Here is a 23,004-nt window from a genome sequence, read left to right on the forward strand (position 1 = left end):
AAAATTCCAATGTTTTGTTGTACTTGATTTTATTGTGTGTTTAAACTATTCAATGTTGTAACAAAAACTCTTGCCTAGTACATACTAGTATATTAGGAAGTTTAAAGTGCCATAGATACAAAATACAATTCAGGAATTTTAAAATTTTCATTACTACTTCTAGAAAGCAATTCAAACAATATTGTAAGCTTCCTTGGCACCCTGTCCAATGCCAATAGCTTACCGAGTTCCATTCCGTGTAACTTCAGTGAATTAATTTTTATCAGGACTACTCATCTGTCAAATGCATAAAGAAAAAAAAGGGGGGGGGGGTATCCTCCGCCAGTCCCCTGTATTTATATACTCTTCATATTGTACTTCAGATCTTTTTAAATCATAACCAAGTTCCATTTCCCGTTTCAAATATTTCATTTAATAAACATTTCAATGAAATATATAACAAAACAGTCATGTTCAACTATGAGTATAAATCCTGTAGACAACGCCCATCTCGTATGTATAGTAATTAAGTTATAATAAATTTGACATCTTTGACCTAATAAAATAAAGTGGATTGCGGTGTCCGTGCGGTGGAGAAATTAAATGCTACTCTGTACTAAAGTTTACATTGTTTTTATCATACCTAAGTCTCTATCAAATTGTACTGAATAATCACTGTCAGCGATGTTGATGACGTGATATGATGATGAAACTGACGTTCGCTCCTCATATATATAACCTTCTGAAATGGTCACGTGATCAAAATAAACCAATGAATAATTGTCCTTTCTTGAGCCCCTCGGAACTACTTTACGTACATTTCATGTAATACAAAGAAAATAATATCGCTAAAAATGTCCTTTTTACATTTAAGGTAACAGCTATAAATCCTAATTGGTATGCATAATAAAATAAGTTCAACAAACAATCTATAATAAAACGGACACGCACAATCCACGGCGTTATAATACAGAACAATAATACGCACACATCAGTCTTACGCTACACATTCAAGTTCCAAATCATTTCATCAAATAAAACATTATTCAATCACAATTCTGCAACAAAGTAACATTCAAGTATCAATTATAAGTATTTGATGACACAGACAGTGTTATTTTGATCTTAACAGTTGTAAAACGATAATGTTTATGTCACGTGACTATTTTCTTCGTAAGAAAGATGGCAGGCGCCCAATTTACAACATGTGTGATAATGCCAAAATAAGTAAGTAAATTACAGTCGTAATATGGTAGATAATGATGAAAAACTGACATACAACATCTTAGTATCACTGTCCCTTACTGTCTGTTTAACAATATCTCACTAGACCGTCTAGTAAAACAATAACAACATTTGTTTACATAACAACGTCGAAGTGTAATGTGTATTGCATCAATAATCTAAGTAAACGAAAAGATAGTTAATGGACGTAAACAATAAATCATTTCTAATAAAATTTACAACTGGATGCTACTTTACATCACTGTAATAAAATCCACAAGCCTGTGAATAATAGGTAATTTCTAAAGTCCACCCCCATACATATTACATGGTGACAAACCACTATAATATAACAATAAGCTGAAATCCACCCCCTCACATTACATAATAGAGTATCAAGTCCTATAATATTACACTTCCCCCCACTTAAAAAGTCAAATTCTCCTGAATTTACAGTCTTAATAATACTTAATCTTCTCCTAATCTTAGTTGGATCCCTGCCTGGTCAATCATGTCAATAAGGCTGTCAAGGGAATCATCACGTCTGCTTCCTGCTTGCTGTAACATTTCCAAAAGGACTTCAGTGTCATGTTGCACCTTACCTTTTGCGACCTCTCTCAGCATGGCAAATAAATAATACTTAGATTTTAATCTGATGCTGTCAATTTTAGGCATACTGGAGCCAGGAAGGGCCAGGAAGTTGTACTTGAGTAGCAGATCTTCTTTGCTCATGGGAGTAGAATTTCCTAAGGACAGCTCCTTTGCTATTACCAAAAATTCCCAATGTAGCGTTCTGTTTTCTGGTGTCATCTCTTTCCATCCTTTAGGGGGCCACTTGATTTCTGCTGGGTTGTGTAGAACTCTGATGACTTCTTCATCCCCCCACTCTCTCGGTGCTGCTGGAAACAATGGGAGACACCCCTTTCGCAGTAGCTGATGTGCAAGTTTCTTAGCTGATGATGTTTTCTCTTGACCTGATGTTTGGCTATCCTCTACTTTCTTTGGACATTTTGGAATCTCTGTAACCTGTTCCTCTCTTTCCTTCCTCTCTGTTGTCTTCACTTCCTCTGGTCTTTCTGATGCTGTTTCCTGTTGTTCGACTCTCTCTCCTGTATTCTTTCTCTCCACGGGGTTTTCTTTTGGCTGATCAGGTGCCTGCTGTTTCATTGGCTCAACTTCTTCTTTTCCTTGCTCTACCACCAGTTCTTCATGTGTCTCTTCCCGTGTGCCCAGTTTTGGTTTCTTTGATGGTCTTTCCTCAGGTTCTTCCTCCACTACTTCATCCATGAGTTCAATGTGGGAGGTAAAGGGGGTGTGAAGGGGCGATATTGGTGCTCCTTCTAAGGCACTGTCTCCAACTCTAGGTTCTGCATTGAGAATCCCTTCAGACTTGTAAAGTTGTACAATGAGTGACTCTTCCACTCCTACCTTCATGGCAATACTCTTCCTCAGAGCATGAACGGCATTTGTTGTGACCTCTGAGAAATCCTGGGGGCTAAAGGGGTCTGGTTGTCCTAGGATGGCCATACGCCTCATAATGTTATCCATGGCCCTTCTTTCTTTCAGTACACTGTCTGCTAGTTCTGCCTTGTACCACATTGTCTTTCCTCCTAATGCTAACTTGAGAATTGTCCTGCAATTCCCCACTCCCAGTGATATTTCTGCCAACTCCAAATCTTCAAAAACATTAGGTCTGGTAGGGCTATAAGTTCGCACTGATGGTGACACATGAACCTGGGAAACCTGTCTTTGCTTCCATCCTTCTTCCCATTCCTGGGCAGTTCTTGAAGGTCTCCTCCAGGACTGGACAGCTGCAAGCACCTCCATCCTGGCCTTGATTGCCTCCACCGAGTCTTCTGGGGTTGGGGCTATGACTTCACGGTATATCTCTGGGTGATATGCCATCCAATACCCATTGTTCTCACTCAAAAAGTTTCTTGGCATTAGGTCCAGCCTTGATCGGTGATCAAAAAGAATATGCTCCTTCAAATCCACCATACGGCGAAATGCCTTCTCTGCTGGACACCAAACACATACCACTGATAACTTTCTATGTGGAGCTGCAGCTAGATGGTTTTTCAGTGCTCTACGGTTCTTGAAACTCTCATGGCACAGCTTACAATGTACCTCTCCCTCTGATGGTCTCATGATGCCTATAGAACAGAGGTTATTTCCTTAACTAATAAATAGTATAAGTAAACAAGAACATGTCAAAAATGGCCTTGCAAGGATTGATTTTATTAGCTGGGAAATTTTTAAAATCAACAGTCCATCCCATGTGTAAGCACCAATGTACAGTTACACATTCTGTACATATATAAACAGTAAGTTTGAAATCCACCATCCACCCCCAGGTGTACAGTATATAGTCCCTTGTGTATACAAGCTAGTACAAGATTGGAAATTCTTGTTTGAATTAAATATATAGTTGATATAGGTACGTTCCTAAGGGGATCAGTCAGTCAATCTGTCATGTCTAATTCTTCATTGTTTTTGTAGATTCCTCCTAGGATCAGAAAGTCACACCATATGACATTATAACTTTATTCCAGTAGTTGGTTGGTACCAACAAAAACTGTTCAGTCCGGTCCAGCCCTAGACAACTGATTACCACTATACATATATACAGTCCGGTCCAGCCCTAGACAACTGTTTACAGTCCACCATACAGTCCGGTCCAGCCCTAGACAACTGTTTCCTAATGTGCAATAATAGTAGTGGCCAGTTACTATCTACACATTCTTCTAGGGCGATGCATCACCCTAGGGCACCATCCTCCTAAGACACGTGTCTATATAAACAAAAAAATAAAAATGTACTGGAATCATGTTTCCACAATTAGACCTCCATTAACTTTGTGGCGTGAACTTCCTAAACCAGGGTGGCAAGTTTATGCCACGATATGGCATCAATCTGTCAAGATGGTAAGCCTTAACAGGTTGTTTCAATGATCTCTTCACCAAATAAGTCAAGTCATCTAGTTGTCTTGTTACAAGGTAAGGTCCTTTCCATTTTGAGGTTAACTTATGGCATACTCCCATTTTTCTGGACCCATCAAACAACCATACAGGTTGTCCAATGCTCAGTGATCGCTTCTTTGCCTTTAAATCGTAGTATCTTTTCTGATATTCAGAACTTTGTTTTAGATGTTTTCTTGCAATCTCGTGTGCTTTGATCATGTTTGCTTGTAAATCTAGAACATATTCTTGTATTTCAGGGTTTAGATCATCATCGTCAATTCTTCTGGGTAAGGGTAGAAATGCCTCCATTGGTAACACAATGTTCCTACCAAGCATCATTTGGTTTGGAGTTTGTCCAGTACTGGCATGAACAGATGACCTATATGCCATGAGAACTTGTGGTAGATATGCATCCCACTTCCTTTGATTCTTCTCACAGTAGGCTGTAAGCATGCAAGTTAGAGTCCTATTGAATCGTTCAACATTTCCATTGGCCTGTGGATGTTGACTGGTAGTTCTGGTTTTATCTATCTTTAAAAGGTTACAGAGGTCTTGAAAAAGCTTGGCTTCAAATGACCGTCCTTGGTCGGAGTGAATTTGGAGCGGTGTGCCAAAGCGACAGATAAATTCATTGACAATAGTTTTTGCAATTGTTAGCGACTCTTGATCCGGAATGGCATATGCTTCAGTCCATTTAGTAAAACAGTCACATAGAACCAAAATATATTTATTGCCTTGTTCTGTTGCAGGTAAGGGTCCAAGGATGTCCACTGCAACTCGCTCCATGGGCTCTCCAACTTGAAATTTTCCTAAAGGGGCTCTGTTTGTTTGCTTTTGAGGTTTCCTAGCAGCACATCTATCACAGCGTATGCAATACTCATTGATGGAGGCTTTCATGGCAGGCCAATAAAAGGACTGCTGTATCCTATCAATCATTTTGTCTGAACCAAGGTGACCAGCAGAGGGAATGTCATGGTAGTATTTAAGAACTGTTGGTTTGAGTTTCTTTGGAACAATCAATTGGAGGCGATTCTTTTCATTATTTCCCTCAAAATATTTTCTGTAAAGAACTCCGTTATTAATTTGCAATCTGTCCCACTGTCTCCATAGTGTTTTTAGGCTTGAGCTTCCTGAAGAAACCTTATCCCATAATGGCCTAGGTTCTCCATCATCTAGTGTGGCTAAAAGTAAAGAAATATCTGGGTCATCCAGCTGAGCCTGTCTGATTTCTTCTGGCTGCCAACCACTGAGAATATAGCCACTGGGTGTACCCAGGTATTGATGTCCACCCCCCCCCCCCCCCCTTGTACACACACGGGTAAGTTCATTATCTTGAGAATTGTCAGTTTGTTCGTTTTCTTCATCATCACTTGAATGATTTCCATTCTCCTGTTTTGAGCAAGATTTGCAGGGTCCCCTTGAGAGGGCATCTGCATTACTATGTTTCTTTCCGGGTCTATGAATTATGGTTAGATTATAGGTTCCAAGCTCTTCCAGCCACCTTGCAGTTTGTCCAGTTGGTTTCTTGAGGTTTCTTATCCATGATACTGCAGCATTATCTGTCCTGAGTAGCACTTCCTGTCCATAAAGGTATGGATGAAAGGTTCGTAATGCTTGGACCACTGCAAGTAACTCTTTTCTTGTTACACAATATGACTATATATTATATATTATATATATATATATATATATATATATATATATATATATATATATATATATATATATATATATATATATATATATATATATATATATATATATATATATATATATATATATTTAAGAAATGAATTTAATTTTTGAAGATTCATGAGGACATGAACTACGACGCTTCACGCCGGCATATTTCATGAAGCGCGTATAACTCACACAAAACTTAAAAACATTCCTTAATTAACCTGACCATTCCATTGACTTTTGAGTTCATGGTTTTAATTGTCTATAAATCTCTGTTTTATAGAAACTGTTCAAGATATTTTCATCAACTTTATACACTAATAAATATTTTCCAGTTGCATAAGTAATGAATCCTGGGCAGAGCATTCATGTCCTATGGACATATTTCTAGTTTCTATGGAAGTCAGATTGTTATATTTTATGATCTCCAATTGTTACATGTGATTTTTATAGTAAATGGAACAATATTACTTGTATATACACATATTATTTCCACATTTTACATCACTGTTATTGAATCTAAGATATTGTATGCCTAGAAAGCTTAAAAAAAGTTCTTGAATAAAGTTTTATAGTAAATCAAAGTATCAGAGTATTTACTTTAGTTAACTATAGTTAACTGTAGTAAACTATAGTTAACTATTGTAAACTATAGTAAAATAAAGCAAGCTATAGTAAACTATAGTATTTCACTGCTAGTCCCAAGCTCCAAATTTCATATTTAATCCATGGACTTGACCTCTCTCTTTCTTTTGCATGGTTCAATTGTACATAAAGAATAAAAATATGTACTTGCCTTTGCTTTTAAAATTTTAATTTTTGCATTATACACTCAGATACAAATTAAAGTTTTACTGTTAATACATGTAGTTAATCTTGTTACTGAAAAAAATGTGTACTTGTAGTAATAACAGCAGCTAGTGTAAAACATTAGAGCCTGTTTTCAATTTGACAGGTGTGTGAATATGTTCTTGATAAAATATGAAATGCTGCACTTTCAATATATGACCAATATAGCTCACAAGAGTGACTCAGGAAATATAGGAAGCAGGTAATAATTTACATCTGTTACCATTTAAAATCTTTGAATGAGTCTTGTGCACACTTCTGAAGCAGTCCTATTTGCATTATCACGATCTTCAAACTGGAATCCATCTGCATCTTCTTGATCAACTGCTTCCAATAACGGAATACCAGTTTCAATTGCAAGATTATGAAGTCTCATTGTGCATTCAATAATTCTAGTACACTTTGATGGTCTATATGGCAATGCTCCTCCAGTCTTGTGCAAACACCTGTCAAGGCACGAAATTATATATATATATATATATATATATATATATATATATATATATATATATATATATATATATAATTTTTACCTTCTAAAACTTACAAATAATGTTCAAAGAATTAAATTACTAAACAATGAAATATATTTTATAATTTTGCCACTTACCTGAAGCGTGCTTTCAATACACCGAATGCTCTCTCAATCACGTTTCTGGTCTTGCAATGAGCATTATTATATTTCTCCTCCTGTCCAGTTCTGGGGTTACTTAGGGGGGGTCATCAACCACTCTTTCAGAGGGTAGCCAGAATCCCCTACAAGCCATCCTCCATCCTCAAGACTGGAAACAAGGTTTGGTAGCGAGCTGCTCTGTAAAATGTAAGCATCGTGGGTGGCCCCTGGGAACTTGCAAACGGCATTTGTAAACCTGAACATAAAAAAGTAACTTTTTACTTGTAGATCCCGTCAAGATTATACGCAAGATTATAGGCAGTAGGAACCAGGGGGGGAGGGTTTGCCCCCCCTCCCTAATTTAGCCGATATATAGAATACTATAGAAAACATAGCTACTATATGCTTGTGCCTCCTCAATGATAACGTCTGATGACCCCCCCCCCCCTTTTTTTTTGCTTGTCAAGAAATATTGGTAGTTGATAGTGCCCCCAGCTGAAAATGTATGTTTGTGCCCCCTCAAAGTGAAATTGCTTCCTACGGGCCAGTTAGGCGTATGTCAAGTGTGATAATTGACATGACTGACCTAAATTACTATGCTGATGGGGGCATAGTGTTTCACAATCACGTTTTAGCTCACCTGAGCCGAAACCTCGAGTGAGCTTTTCTGATCACCCGTGTCTGTCATCCGTCTGTAAACTTTTCACATTTTCAACTTCTGATGAAGAACCACTGGACCAATATTAACCTAATTTGGTACAAAGCATCCCTGAGTAATGGGGATTCTAAATCATTGAAATGAATTGCCAAACCCCCTTCAAAGGGGAGATAATCAAGAAAAAATAGGGTAGGGTCATAAAAAATCTTCCAAGAACCACTGGGCTATAAAAGCTGAAACGTATTTAATACATTTCTGAGGTAGTATAGATTCTAAATTGTTCAAATCATCGCCTCCGGGGGTAGGGTGGGGTCAATAGCATTGAAATACATAGGAAAAATCTGGGTCCAGAAAAGCTGAAACTTAAATGGAAGCTTTTTGAGGTAATGTAAATTGTTCATTGTTCAGATCATGGTCCCATGGGGTAGGGTGAGGCCACAATAGGGATTGGAGGGAAAAAAATCTTCAAAACTCTTGTACTCAACAACAACAAGGCTATGATGAAACATTTTAATGTGGTAACATCCTCTGGTAGTGTAGATTAATTTTTGTTAAATCACGACCCCTCTGTATGGGGTGGGCCAAAAAAGTCGATTAAACTTTAACCTAAGAAATACATGTATATTGGGGGGAAATCTGATGCAGAACAGTAGGCCTAAAGTGACTCAGATGAGCGATGTAGCCCATAGGCCTCTTGTTTTCAGATATTTTTTAAACCATACGTTGAATATAGCTATGTATCTTTATTATTCTCATCATTATAATACATACTTCAGGTACGTATAGTATTGGGGGGGGGGGGAGGGGGAGTATGGAAATTAATTGTCAACGACAGACCTCCCCTTCTTTTTTGTTGCAGTATGACCAGAATGTGCGTTAATGTATTCGATAATGTTTTGTTGCATAGAGAAATTTGGAACCTACGCGTGTGCAACTCTTACCCCCCTCCCTCTTCTCTCTTTCACTCTAAAACTTTTTTTTTTAGATTTGAATTCTTATTTTCTTGTCAATTTTTTTTTAGGTATGTTGTCAGTTATTTTTCTTACTTCTCCATCTCTTCAAAAAAGATTTTTTTTTCCTGTCTTAATTAAGTACCCTATTAACGACAATCAATCATTACATTTATAAAGCTGTAATTTTAATGAAGATTACTATCATGGCATATTAAAAATTATTTACCTTAAATCGGGATTAACAACAGCCTGCACATTGATTGAATGGTACCCTTTTCTACATATATACACCGGCTCATCTTCCAAACTCATTCCCTGAATTGGAATCTGCGTGCCATCTATTACTCCAACCACACTGGGGAAGCCTGCAATCTTGTAAAACTGGGATTTGATCTTTCTCAGTTCATCGGTGGAGGTAGAAAAATTTATGTTCTTCAAAGTGTTGCATATAGCATCTACTACTCTATGAATGATCATACATGCCGACGCTTTAGAAATGCCGTGAAGGTCTGCTACTTCTGAGAGGTAATCACCTTTCGCTAGAAATCTGAGACACGTTAGAACCTGAAATAAAGTGTAATGTTGCCCCAGTTGTACTCTATGATAACACACTGTACACATTCTGAATGTACGTATACCCGATATGTTTGTGTCAGGGAAGGGGGGGGGGGGGGCTGTCAAATCGAAAAAAAATCTTAACAACAGGAGAAGGTAGAGATTCATTAAAGGGTAAATATTAAAAATAATGCTAAAGAGAGAACAAGTTATTTGTAATTCCAAAACAGGGAAAGAAGGCAGGCCAAATGAGGTTGTGTACGTTTCGTCTGGCTACAAAACTATGTACATGCCCTGCGTTATTCTTTTTTCATTTGCCCAAGTTATTTTTTCTGAACATGACAATACTAAAAAATTGACATACATTGTATTATAATTCAGTCAGGTAATTCAAAGCATTGACACATTATTTCAATTGGTTCAAAATTATTACATGAGTGTAAATAATTTTAATTTTTATTTTACATGAGAAGAAAATATAACCTATTTAAAATTTTCGTTTATCCATTGCTTGCCTTAAATCACTGAAGATAAGCCTGGTTAAATGAGGTGATTTAAAATAAATTATTATATATTTTATTATTATAGCAGACTTTATATATATATATATATATATATATATATATATATATATATATATATATATATATATATATATATATATATATATATATATATATATATATATATCTTTAAATCGGTTAACTTAGATATACCCCCCCCCCCAAAAAAAACACACACACACACACACACACACACACACTACATTCAAGGGAAGCAATTCTTTTTGGTACCAAAACAGTTGTTTCCCCTTTCAACGATCTTTTGGACACTTGCACGTGGAAGGAAATTGGGTTCCAAAAGGATTCAGGTCGGACAATTTCCTTCATAAAATTCTAATTGTGTACTTCAATCAAACTAATTGTGTCTTTAGAAGTTTGTGTACGGGTGATTCTTTATGTGTAAGAGAAATATTTTTATCTTAATGTTTTAGTTGTTCATTAGAATTTCCTCTGCTGTATATTTTATCAGTGAACTGTAGCTATCTTACCTGAATGTGTGCGGGAATTGAGTGTGATCTATTAGTTTTAGGCTGGATAAGATCCTTGAGATCGTGTACAAGGTCTAGTATGATAACCCGCGGGAATCTATAACGCTCGATAAGCTCCACATCGGTCATCGTATCGAGGACCTGCGTTCTGTCTCGGAAAACCCTCTCCCGACGAGCCTGTTTGTCATTTTCTTCATTTAGAATGTCATGAAATACTATCAGGGCAGCCATGTTTATTTAGAAATGATGCAATTTACGATAATTTCTTAACTTAAGAGAGCCCATTACCTCTCGTAAGTTACGATGACTTTATTTGTCGTAACTTAAGATACATGTAAGAAGTTTAGTAAGACTGAAATTCATCGTAACTTACGGTTACGATCAAATCTTTACTTAAGAAGTTTAGTAAAACTCAAGCCTGATATCTTAAGTTTATCTTTTTATCCCAATTTTGAAATTCCTAAGATCTTGAGGCTTAGGCTTCAATATCATGAATGTGTACAGAGCTGATTTCTTGAACCATATGGTCTTGTACATTTCGCCATTGTTCACACACCAAAATTAATCTTTTGCATCCAGGAAATATACAAACAGGTTAAAATTTATATGCACATTACATAAACAGGAAAAAACACTTGTTTTTATTTGAAATCCAGGAGATACATGTATGTTGACAATGTAAACAAATTCCAGTCAGTTTTGTCCAATGATTAAATTAAGTACAAATATCTTTTCTGCTTGAACTTTCAGTAAGGCGTGATATTCTCGGCTATACATAATTAGCATCTCTCAAATAGTGACCTAGACTCTCATTTGTTGCCAGATTAGCTCATCAAAACTGAAATTTACACAGCTTTTCATTCACGGGTGACATACACAGGGGATAAAAATGGTTCAGACGTTAACGAGTGACGCAAGGAACCAATAACATCGTTTCTTACAGTAAAGAGGTGTGGCTTATGTCATCTCATTGTTTGTTAACAACAATCTAAAGTTGTTAATGTTATTAATTTCTCAACCAATGAGAATATAGGTCAGTATTTGAGAGACGCTAATTATATTCATATGATCTAACAATGTTTTTGGAGTAGTTTATGAGGTGGTAAATTCTAGCCAAATTTGAAAAAAAAATCTGACTATGGGTGACACAAAAGTTTAAGTGGTTACAGAATGGTTATTAAATATTTAAACATATAGTTATAAAGTAATGCTTTAGTTACTATAAATTGTAAATGTGTTCTACTAACAAATAACTGCAAGCCCGATTAGATTAAAACTGCGTACCGGTAAATGTTGCGCCTTGGGATGCACACAATTAGCTTATTAGTTTAATGTCGGACTTTAATTTGACTAAATACTTTTGGACAACATTTGTTGAGGTGAGCTCCGTTATCTTTGATTACTTTTAAAATATGCTTGGCTTTGTTCCCATACAGAGTTTATGTACCCACCACACAATTTGTATACCTCTAAACTATTTTTAGAAAAATACAATATTTAAAGAAATAAACATACGTTCAAAATTCGAAGAAAATTTAGTATTAAATTTGCAATGACATACAATACCAATGCAAAAGTAAAATTTCTTTGACTTGATGTTAAGGTCAGACGATACGTTCCTCAAATATCTGTTATGTATATCTTCGTAATGTATGAAAAATATTCAAAATTTTAATTACCTTCGAATTTCTAAATCGTCTTTAAAAAATCCAAACACTAAAAAAATTATATAATCAATTTAATTTTTTTTCCAAAAGGAATATATATATATATATATATATATATATATATATATATATATATATATAGAGAGAGAGAGAGAGAGAGAGAGAGAGAGACTTTATACATAAAAGATTGGACGTTCCTTAACAAAAGGAACATCGTTGATGTCTTAGTTTTCATTTTCCGTAATGTATATCAGATTTATTTAATATAAAAATTTTTAGTTTTATTTTCATGTACATTAATTTCTGTCTTCATAGTATGATTTAAATTCATCAAAAAGCATGGCTTATCTGCAGGCTCTTTACATCTTACATGTATCCCTCTGCTAGTTAGGGTTCCTATTGTACAATTGTGTACTCTTTCGGTGGTGAATATGGTTTATTGTTCACAGAAAAAATATTAATATTGACCGCGGCTTCGCCTCGGTCAATATGGATATTCTTCCAGTGAATAACTAACCATACTCTCCTCTGAAAGAGTCCATAATTGTTTTATTATATAGTTCAAATTTGAATAAATAAGACATTGAACAAGGCATGACGACACCATTTTTATTAAGGAACTTCTATCGTAGAAAAATTAAAAATATCCAGATTGCAAGTCACATGTATAACATCTTTGTTTTCCTTTACGTTTTGAAAGACATCGAAATGTTTTGAAAAATAATCTGGAGATAGTCTTACCTAACCTTTTTCTACTTAGATACAAAATCGGCTCCGTTATAACCATACTGTTTACAACGTTGTTTGGGGAAATGATTGTTACGTCATAATTCCAATGCTCACCCTCCGGTAAATACAAGCTTAAAATCCAGTGAAAACGAAGTGCTATAAATGGACTATAAATAGGCTATATAATAAATTACAATATGATAAGACAATATCATAAATAATATGATCAAAAAATCAACACGACTATCTGCATCACTGTGATCACTGAGCGGATTATCAACAATATTCACTAACTCTGACATATTCTGTTTATCGGAATGTATAGTTTCTGTACAGTCCAGCACATCTTATTTTACAACTTTATTTGCAGACCGAACATTCTTACTTGAAGTTGGAGCCTCGCTTGTACGACAAAAATTGTTTTTATAACCTTTAACATGATATAACAGGGAAGAAAAATCAGATAAAGTATTAAATGTATCAAAGTTCAACTGAATTTTAAATGTTTTGTATGATTTTGTATGATATCTAACATCTTACAGACAATACATCCGTTGTCTAACATGTCTAATAAAGCCACGAATTTACATTAATGTTATAGATGAAAATAAGACTTTCTGTATAAAGTTTTAATATGACTCCTAAAGTAATATTTCATTTTTTTCTTTGCTCAATAGCGTGATGAAACGATAATATTTTTCAGGTATTGGTTATATATATTCTCAAATCAAAGATGAGATGGAACATCTCATAATTTGTCAAAATTGTATAACGCAAACATGTACATGTACATCAAACATGCAATCCCCTTAGGGAAATGTCTTAGGTTTGTAAGTGTTTCTGGATATAATATGCGAATTAATATTGTGATTATGTAAAAAAAAAAAAAAAAAAAAAATGAATAATTACACTCGTAATTGTTCAGACGAACTTTAGTTTGCTTTACTTTTATCGTAATTATGCTTCAACCGTTCAGATGTTTATAAATTGTTTCTAAGAACTTGTTGACGCCTGACTAGCGGTTGAAGGATTGCGTTTAAGATTTTTGTCCTGGGATACAACAATGGATTTCGATGGTGCCTCAGTGCTGTTCTGATTTTCCACAGTACCTAAGGAGAAAATATATGTTTCAGAAATATACAGCTATTTAATTATACTTGTATAATGACTGTTTACAATTTTCTAAGTTGTTGCGAAAGAGATAAAAAAAAAGTTCTGAATATGAGCTTCTGTGTGGCTGAATTTGTCATAGTAAAAAAAAAATCATTTCTTGTTTTTCAATGACTTTAAACACTTCAAAAAGTTGCATGATTACAATATGATACCAGCTCTCTAATAAATTGTAAAAAAATCATAACCCATGGATCCAGGGTTCGGTGATTTTTAAAACTATACTCATCGAAAAACTTCCAACAGGAAACAAGGTTGGCGTATTGATATTTCAACTAAAAATACTTTGGAGAAAACAGTAGTATTACTTGAATATTTCGTCGCCCTCATAGCACAGTGATTAGAGTGTTCGCTCTCCAGTTGCGGGGTAAGGAATTGATTCTGGAGTCGTGGGTTCGAATCCAAATGCCAAGAATGGTCTTTCTGATATGACCGTATAAACCGATGTCCTGTGTCGCATTAGGTATTGCAATTAACGAAAAAGATCACTCACTCCTCAAAAGCCATTAGTGCTGAGTACATGTCTGAATTTCATCGCAAATTGTCGGCATCTCAATATGAATGAAAATTCTCGAAGGGACGTTAATTAAGTAAACAAAAAAGAAACTTTGAGAGCATTTTTCTCTCTGCATAGTAATTAAAAGCAAGGATAAGTAATAACACGCTTTTCTACGCAAGATTTTGCAAAGGAATATACAGCTTCGAAAAGGGAAGGGATAGGATGTTAGCTAATTCGGAAAAGTCTTTGAGTGAAACGTTGAAAAATTCGATATTCCTTACAGTATTACGTAAATATTTCAGATAATAAAAAAATAAATCTGTCAATGGTGATTTTCATACTGCAGCATGTGTAAGAACAGTGAAAAATTGCTAAAAAAAAACATGAAGTGTCAAATATCTCAAAATTAACGACAAATGATGGCAATAAATGGCAGTAAATGATGGCAGTAAAAAATTATTTATTAGATTTACGGATTTAAATTCAAATGATTGCAAATGCACAGGAATTCCGACAGCACTACCCCCTCCCCCTACTCACCCCAGGAACAAAAGTTAAAAGAAAAAAAATCATTAATATTTTAAAACTATCACCTTAGAGATTGTTGTGGAAAACCGTTGTTATTTCATGAAAATAAGATACATATATGTCTAATTATGATTTTATTATAAATCTAGAGCAAACTAAGGCTGCATGCGTTGTTCAGCCTGTGCATATGACGTTCGTAAGTTGGTGATGCTCATCATTATCGTTCATTATTTGAATTTAAGAAATTAACTCGATTATAGTCTAAAAATACATTACTGCACAAAATTGACAGTGTATTAAAGCAGGAAAAAAAAAAAAAAAGATGTGTTTGTGAAACACGGATGCCCCAGTATGGCCGCTTATGGCAAAGGTTGAAGTTTTGCAAATGCAGGTCGAACTCCAATTCAAGGACAAAAGGTCAAAATTGTTTGTATCAAGAGGAGGGTTTTGTCAAAAGGACAACCCCTATGAAATATGAAAGCCCTAATACTAAGTGTTCAAAAGTTATGGCCAACGTTAAAGTTTTTACTGAGTGGGTGAAACTCTAAGGTCAAAAATCCTTACACCGATTGAAAGGTCTTGTCACAATGAATACACATGTGAAGTATGAAAGTCCTAGCACCAGCTGTACAAAAGTTATGGCCAAAATTAAAGTCTGGTATTTTTGTGTAAAGGTGTATCAAATTCCAAGGTCAAGGTCAAGAGGTCAAATTTGGTGATACCCAAGAAAGGTCTTGTCACAAGGAATGGACCTGTAAAATATAAAAGACATAGCCCCACCCAGTCAAAAGTTATGGGCAATGTTTAAGTTTTTGCAGACAAACAGGCAAACAGCTAGACAGACAGACAGACGGACAGAGCAAAAACTATATACCCCCGAATCCTTGATTACGGGGGAAACCTTTGTCTACGAACACGTTATAAATATTTAATATCCCTATTTTGACACCAGCTTCTTGCACGGGCCATAAACCTAAACACTGGAGAAAGTGAAAGTCACGGCCTGTCGGATGAGACCTAAAAAAGCAAGGTATCGTGTCATAGTGGGGGTTGGTACGATAAAAAATCCCCACTGCGCAATAGCCCTAAGTTTAATAGGTCTAAATTTGATTGAATGATTCTCGAATAGGACATAAAACATCATACAGTCATTGAATTGTACGCATTTGGTAATGTTGTAATTATTAAGAACATTATAACTTCGGTCGACGAAGGTTATTGACAACCTTCGTATATATATGAGATGGCGGGACATGACAGGCAAAACCTATTACGCTACAAGGGGAAAGACAATAGCAGCAGGGTCCCTCTGGTAACCACATACCATTTCGTCCTTAAAAACCTCAGCGGTATCCTTCAAAAGGACCTGCCAATTCTCCACTCAAATAAACGAATGGCAGAGGTCTTTAAGGAGCCCCATTGGTTGCATACAGACGCCCAAGGAACCTAAAGGACATGGTAGTAAGAACCAAATTGGACAATCCATTACCTAACGGGGGCTTTAAAACTTGCTCTGACAGAAGATGTCTTCTCTGTAAGCACAGTTCTGACACAGACAGCTTCAACAGCCCCGTTACAGGCCGCATCTGCAAAATACTAGGGAATTTGTCCTGCCAAACAGACAACTGCATTTATCTCATCAGTTGCAAAGTTTGCTCCAAACAATATGTTATTGAAACAGGAGATCTACTCAGGAGAGTCAATAATCACCGTTCTACCATTAGGACCAAAAAACTCAATGAACCCGTTGGGGAACATTTCAACCTTGAAAGTCACAAATGGGAGGACATGACAGTAGTGGTTATTGACCATAATCCAAGATGGACAGACGCTCAGAGAAAAGGCAAGGAAAAGTTTTGGATGCACAGACTGAAGTGATTCCACCCTAATGCTATTAACAAACTAAATGACTTCACCAGGATGAAAGTGAACTAGACCCCATCCGGGATTGTAACAAACAAGTTCATTCTCTCTATAAAGTGTAAACTTTACCGTTAATTCGCATTAGCAATTCCGGAACAACCTACGCAAATATTCATAGCTTACATTTTTGTTTTTTCTTTTATCCGATTTCCAAATTTAAAATATATCCAAATTCATATTTTAAAATTGCCCTTCCATATTATCTTTCTTTAGTTTCTTTCTATCATTTATAGTTACGCTATTTTGAGGGAATAAGACAGTGTACGATTTACTACATGGTCTTAATTAATTAGTGATAATTAATTCGTTCAATTATGTAAATCACACTTCACCAGAGTACACCCGATAGACCGGACGCTATCCATAGCGCTCCGGATTTCTTTCTTCACAACTGTTTATAAACTTCAAATTAAACATGTAAAACTGTAAATATTTAGTGTTTGGTAGTTTAGTAGAAGTGCGAGCTGTTTTTGTTTCTCTGTTTCCTTTGTTTTTATGACTTCTTAACGTTTTTCTTTGTCCTGAGGAAGGGACAGGTCGTCCAGAAAATTTGGCAATTTTTATTGTTTGTGTCGTTGGTCATTTTAGTGCTTTATATAAATTTCCATCCATGACCTTGTATCTACTTAGTAGATCCGACACTTAGGATATACAGTGTTGTTTGTTTTTAGTGCTTTATATATATATATATATATATATATATATATATATATATATATATATATATATATAGATATAGATATATATATATATATATATATATATATATATATATATATAATAAGGAAATTTAAACACATAGGGTCCAATAGTAAAATTTGACAACTTTTGAGATGACCCCCTAAGAAATCGGGACGGTTAACATTCATTTTTTTTAATCTTAAGACAATAAATATAATAGTAAAAATTAATTCAAAAAATTTATCAAAATGTATAGGGTAGAACTAACTAGAGTCGGCCTCTTTAAGCATTTTCCAAAAATTCTTACATAAGTCATATGCTACTAGTGTTGCAATAATGATGCAATAATTTCGATTGTTTACAAAAGAATATAATCATTTTAATCTTTACTAAGATTTAAAAAGTACCTGCTAGAAGTTCGGTGGTTGAAGAGGATGACTTGGTACTCTGATTTGAAGGAGTTCGTCTAGGAAGCTTGACTTTTCTTGAAGAATCTAAATCCTCACTTTTTCCTGTCAATTTTTTGACAGAAATAAATGCTTTGCTATTTATATCCTCATTTACTTCTGAAATCATCAATGCAGGAGGTGGTTGTGGTGGGACTGATTGTGTCCTACTTTCATCTGAAAAATACCTCAAATGCAGTACGTCATCTGGCAAAGAATCACTCAAAATCCTTTCTTAATAATGAGAAAGTAATGGACGGAAAATAACTACGATCTTCAGTTTTGTTTATTACATTTTTTAGGTCTCTCTTTCTATTTCAGATTTAAGAATCAAACAGGTTTCAGAAGCATACTGGCAAAATTGTGAACGAATTAAATATATATATATATATATATATATATATATATATATATATATATATATATATATATATATATATATATATATATATATATATATAGGTAATGCAGTGAATATTTTTTTTTTGCTCAATACCTCAAGATTTAATCACCATTAAAGAAGTTACATGTACATGTATGTATAAATAGCTTAATGGTAGCTTATGTATGGCTAAAGAATGCTTAAAGATGGCTAAAGAACGATTTTTTATTAGGCATAGTCGTATTAGGCCTCTAAATGCCGTCTTTTACAAAGATACCTCTCATTAAAATGGAAAAAAGCAAAAAAAAAAAAAAAAAAAAAAAAAAAAAAAAAAAAAAAAAAAAGAATTCTGAATCTCTACTTTGATACAGAAATTAGCATAAAAGTTTATGGATAATTGCCTAGAAAAGATAAAAACACCCACAGATAGTAAGACTGTGATATATAGAATCTCACAATCAATAGAAATATGATTCTTCAACCCTCAACGCTAAAAAGAAGATAATAAAATTGAAATTATTAGAATAAGTATTCCTACGTGTTCAAAACAATCCTCCGAGATGTTTTTCAGTCTCCCTTTCAAAATTCAAAAGAATACGTTGAATTATACCATTCAAAGTACATTTCGCACAGTAGGCCAAAGGTCAGATTATGTGGTCTGTAACACTAGTATTTTCATAATATTCTGTGATAAAACTGCAGTTCTTTTTAATCGTGCTATCAAAGCTAAATTTTCCCACCTAGTGGTGACCTAAAGGGAATTTGAAATGTACCAATAATGAAATAACTATACATTTTAATAATGTATTCCATTAAAATTCAGGTTAAAATTCAAAACCTAGAATAAAATATAGTGGTGCAATACATTTAATAGTATTTTCAATTGCAAATGTTTTTCTTATATAACAAGCTGTATTTAAAAAGGTTTGTTACATGACCATGAATTCACCGTATAGTCATAAACGATCTACATGTAAGTAATATCACAGTGATGTCATAAATGGTAGAAGTGCTCAACGCATTCAATAAATATTTTCAAGGCTTAATAAAGCCAATCAATTTATGGGTTTTCTACTATTGTACAGTGTATGCAAAACTTTTATAATAAATCAGTCAAAAATGTAAACATGGCTAATAATGTATCATTTAGAAAAATATCGGGATAAAAATACGGGTTGGAATGTGATCAAATTATTTCCACCATAAAGCACCTTGAACTTAGTGGTATATGATCACATGAACTATTTGTATTTAGATACCAATAAAAGTTTTGAAATGATATTTTTTTTTATTTTCTTTATTACCTGTTATGGATAAACTTGTTTTTGTTGAAGATCTTTTACATTCAGCAATTTTTGGAGACGCTTCAGTTGATTGTGGGAGTTGCACATTATTGTCGACTTTTGAATATTCCACAGCGCAATCAAATGTATCAGAGTCCTTTCTATCCTTGCCATTAAATGTATCAGAATCCTCTCTATCCTTACCATTGGTTTTGTTCCTTATCGTTGAAGCAGATCGCGTTGTTAAGTGTTGTTTCTCAACATCTTTATCTATAAATCATTTTTCCAGCAAATTTAAGAAGGTAAGAGTGTTTGATTTTCTATCATATAAAATGCTACCAACATCATAACGAACAAAGATGAATAATCTTCATATTGTTATATATGTATTCATGATTCAATTAGAGCCTTATTTTGTTATTTTTTTTACATCAAACCTGAGGAAAATGTATTTTAAGCATTAATAGATCTTTCAATTTTCGGCAAATTATCTGTATTACAATAGTATAATACATCTTATTTACAGACATGTATTGAGTGCAATCAATTTGAAGCAATAACATCATTGTCACAAGTTGGACCCCAAAAAAGTTATATGAGACTCTTTACAAAATCTGCCATAATTATTGTAATAATTTTGGAGAAAATTGTTGTAAGCAGTAAGATATAGACCAGCATAGATTTTGGTGTATTTATGATATGTTTAAATTATTAATGACTTTAACGTTTTTATGTGTAGGCTAAAGTTCCCTTAATTTATATGTTTCACTTAAAATCTCTTACAGGTTAATTGATTTTTCACGTAAGAAATTAAAAAGATTTTTTTTCTGAAAAGTTCGTAAGATTTTTTTTAATAATATTCTACAAGATGAATAATTTAAAAAAAAAAAAAGGTTTACTATTCTATACTTGTTTTCCTTTTTAAACTGAAATAAAGGAATAAAGAATTCCGTCTTTTTTACCATGCAGGCAACAAACTCGCTTAGTTGAGCTAATTTCTGATGATTAAGACAGATAACTTAATGTGCAAACACAAAATTATATATATATATATATTATATATATATAAAAAAGATTGTTGTAAAACGATAGTTTTATTTGTGTGGTTGGTACATTGCAGGTGTCTTACTACTTAAGGAGGAGCAGGACCATGAGCTGAAAAAATCCTATAAATCAATTTCTTTTTCATAATTTGTACAATACGAATTTTCTGCATATATTTAAGCAGTTCTTTCATCATATTTCTTGACTTATTTAAGATATATCTGCGTACAAATATTGTTCCGTATCGTGTCTGTATGAAGTTGTGATTCTTCATGTTTACGGGCCAATTACCGAGTCCATAGTGGGAAGATTTGAGTATAAGTAAAAAGATATGTATGAGGACCTGTATTTCCTCAAATATTTTACAATATTAATTGAGTTAAACATTCTTTAAGCAAGTTCTCTAATTCATTCCACACTGCAAATGGATTGCATAAATTACGCACTTTTCGAGACAACTTTAAGGAAAAAAAACGGATTTAAGGGGAAAAAATAAGTCAATAAAATATTTTGAAATTTACGATTAAAGGACTATATTCTGTAGTGGCCAGTATCTGCCCCCAAAATAAAACTTTGATGGAGAAATCTTTAATTATGTTCTAAACCAGGTGGATATTTGCAGACTTCAAAGCATTAAATATTTTTATCAACTATGACATCATTAGTTAGATATGACGTCAATAAAATGACGTAAATTCCAAATTGCAATGATTTTGTTAGAAAATAGCGTATTTTACGTCGGTATTTTGATTGGAAATTATCAAGCGCAGGTCTGCACAGACTAAATCTTTTGATATAATGTGTAGAATGATAATATCAATGAAATATGTGAATTTGGTACCTGAGCAAGCTTGCGCTCTATAAATACTATAGTCAAAATTGAACAAACTCTGTGCATTTTGGCCTCTATTTTAAAAATAACGGAAATCCAAATAGTTTGTGACGTCACAAAGACAAAACATAGGTAATCAAAGATTACGAAGCTCACCTCGACGAATGTTATCTACATGTAAGGCAAATTTCACATCATATTTTTTTCTAGTTAGGGTACATCCCAAGATCAATATCCATGCAAGTTTGATTTAATTATAGACCTGCTCAAAAAACTTTTGACCTGTTTAGTAATCAAGAAAAATTTGGTCAGTTCCAACATCCAAAGCAAGTCTGGAAGTTTTCATCCTTAGATGCACCATCTATGCAAGTTTAATCATAACAGGCCATAATATTATACAGCTACTCCAAAAAATTTACCCTGGTCACTCATCTGGAAAATGTACGTCAGATTCAGAATCCAAAGCAAGTCTGGAAGTGTCCATCCCTTGATACATCATCCATGCTAATTTGGTTAAAATATGGCTAAAATTCACTCATGTGGAAAATCTAGGTCAGATCCAGCATTCAAAGCAGGTTGGTTAGTGTACATCTCTAGATGCATCATCCATGAAAGTTTGGTCCAGGTAGGGTTTATAGTTACTTGGGAACGAGACTACTCCTAAATCTAAACCTGGTCTCACATGTGGAAAATCTAGGTCAGATCCAGAATCCGAAGCAAGTGTAGTAGTGTCCATCCCTGGATGCATCTTCCATGCAAGTTTGGTCCAAGTAGGGCTTATAGTTACTTGGGAATGGACCTGCTCCTAAAACTTTAACCTGGTCACTCATCCGGAAAATCTAGGTCAGATCCAGCATCCGAAGCAAGTTTGGTAGTGTCCATCCCTGGATGCATCATCCATGCAAGTTTGGTCCAGGTAGGGCTTATAGTTACTTGAGAATGAGACTTGCTCCTAAAGCTTTATCCTGGGACGCCGACGCTAACGCCGACGCCGATACCGACGCCGACGCCGGGGGTGTAGCATAAGCTCATCTCGACTTCGTCGAGGTGAGCTAAAAAGCCAACTAATTTTTCCAATTTCATAATATATTGTCTTAATTTGGATTATTTTATACAATATATGCACTTTTTTCTCATTTCAAGAGATTTTCAAAATTTGACTATTATGGGGGCAGGAATACGCCCTTACCGTATAAAGTTCTTTCATTTTAATAATTAACTGTAAAAATATCGAAAGGTGATGCTTAGCCCAGCCCAGTCAAGCTCAAAACATCGTCAAATACGACATATTAATCGTA

General features: G+C 34.4%; 1 pseudogene; it reads right to left on the reverse strand.

Annotated features, from left to right (window-relative positions):
- Positions 1-7,298: 7,298 nt before the first annotated feature.
- Positions 7,299-9,542, reverse strand: LOC133176863 (putative nuclease HARBI1; annotated as a pseudogene).
- Positions 9,543-23,004: the final 13,462 nt, after the last annotated feature.

This window comes from Saccostrea echinata, unplaced genomic scaffold (genome assembly GCF_033153115.1).
Source record: "Saccostrea echinata isolate AGI-Se365-2 ecotype Australia unplaced genomic scaffold, CSIRO_AGI_Sech_v1 ptg000083l, whole genome shotgun sequence".
In the NCBI taxonomy this organism is placed as follows: Eukaryota; Metazoa; Mollusca; class Bivalvia; order Ostreida; family Ostreidae; genus Saccostrea; species Saccostrea echinata.